The 2,056-nt window shown below is 32.0% G+C and overlaps 1 long non-coding RNA gene across 1 annotated transcript; it reads right to left on the minus strand.

Moving 5' to 3' along the window:
• LOC110264624 lies at positions 1,192-1,786 on the minus strand. The gene is made up of 3 exons (XR_002350794.1): positions 1,672-1,786; positions 1,326-1,409; positions 1,192-1,241 (listed from the first exon to the last, which is right to left on the minus strand). It is a non-coding gene; the product is annotated as an uncharacterized LOC110264624 (long non-coding RNA).

The raw sequence follows: 2,056 nt of genomic DNA on the forward strand, positions 1-2,056 counted from the left end.
ACCACAAAAGTAGACTTTGAAGACAAAGTACCAAAAAGTAAAGTAATAACAAGTAAATAAAAATTGCAATTCCAACAAATGTCACATATCTACTTCTTTTATATACTTAGTTACAAAATATTAAATTTCATGAGTAGTGTGATAGATCATCCATTATGAGATCCATTGTTTTTACCACTGTCCTGCAGAATTTTAAATAATCTTGTGTTAGTGCATGTTATAAAAGCTACTTTAATTAAGTCCAACAAATCCAATTCCATATCCAAATTGATTAAAAATGAAAATGGCAAGCAACTTTAATTAGGTCCCACAATAATGCATATTCAGCCATTAGAACAAAAAACACAAATCAAAAACAAAATTGTGACTCACTAAATTTCAATATGACTGCATTAGTGAATTACATACAAACAGATGTAGTAGTAATTGCATTTAACTGAGTTGCTATGGCTAACACAGATTTTAGACTTTACATAGTACATAGTACTTACTCTACAAAGTAAAATACAAATAAGGATAAGGTATTCTTTGCAATTTGCAAATCAGCAAAGTACTCAATATTTAAAGAGGCAAATGCACTCAAGTGAAAGTAAATTTTAATACAATTGGGTGTGATGTTGATAAAGCAAACTAAAAACAAACATAATTGACATGATATTAAAAATTAAATCCAATACAGGTAAAAATTTTTTGAAAAGGAATGAAATAAAATATTAGAAAGACATGATCCTTCTTGGTGGTACATGCAGAGCAGTAGTAACCCTAATTAGTAGTTATTAACCAAAATCAAACCTAATTTGACTCGTTAATTACACTAGTTAGGCAAAGAGAAAGAATAAAAAAAAAACAGAAACAGACAAATTAAAGGGGTTAAAAAAGTTGGAAATGAAGAGGTAGCATTAGCGTGGAGCAGTGTTGATGATCATGGTAATCATAATCAAATTAAACAAAAAAAATTATGAATTTGCAAACATCTCGAGTTCAAATAATAGTGCAAATGATTACAAGCTCTATTTAAAACCAAACATATAGTCATGCAAAAACAAAAACAAAAAAAACTTCAAATTCTGCTGCATTGATATGACAAATTGAAAACCGCATTGGATTGCCATGTAACAAATCACTAATATAAAGGTTGAAGTCAATACGGTTGGTGAATTAGAGCACTTACCTTTTCAGTCAAATCAAGCGCTCCACATAATTGTAGTCTCATCATGTGTAAGCTCACCACCTTTCCCAGCCTTACAACAAGCAAGTCCAATATTTGTTAATCAAATAGAAAGGCAAGACAGTTGGGTTGATTGATGAACAATAACAATATGTACCTCCTGGTTGTGAATGGATACAAGAGCTTTTAATTGAGCACGCCTAAATAAAGCCTCATTGTGCCCTAACAGGTAGTCCAGAACCTGTAACAAATGATTTACAGAAAATTAAACCCTTGCAGGCATGGTTGCTAACACACTAGAAAATTCTTCTTAACTAACCAAGATGCATTTAACTGTCCACAAAACAACTCCAAGAAGATCTGAATTTGTACACATATCATTATCTAGTTCATAATATAGATAACATATTTGCACAGATGTCTCATTCTATCGTGTTCCAATCCTCTACTCTCTCGTCAATTATATTATATCGAAAAGGAATAAGCTCTGTAGAATAACATACCTTTCCAACAGGATAGGCAACTGGATAACAGATTATCATCAAAATTCACACAAGCCATGCAAGGTTGGCACCTACAGAAAGACCATATCTACTACAAATTACTTGTGGAATAACCAAAAACCATCAAACAAAAGAGGCAGTATTTCAAAACTTGAAAACATTGATTAGGGGCAAAAACTCTAAAATAACATTGAGAGGGGAATGACAAACCTTCCCAAAGAAGAGAACAAAAGTGACAGAGAGAATGATGGCAACAAACTGGTTGAATATTTTATCAAGCTATACGGAAAGAGCCTGCAGATTGCAAGTTTCAAAGCCAACAGCTGTTTAAGAGTTAGGTAGGGTTTAGCAATCAGTACAAAAATCTACTTATACAATTATACAA

The sequence above is a fragment of the Arachis ipaensis genome, chromosome B07 (assembly GCF_000816755.2).
Source record: "Arachis ipaensis cultivar K30076 chromosome B07, Araip1.1, whole genome shotgun sequence".
Lineage (NCBI taxonomy): Eukaryota > Viridiplantae > Streptophyta > Magnoliopsida > Fabales > Fabaceae > Arachis > Arachis ipaensis.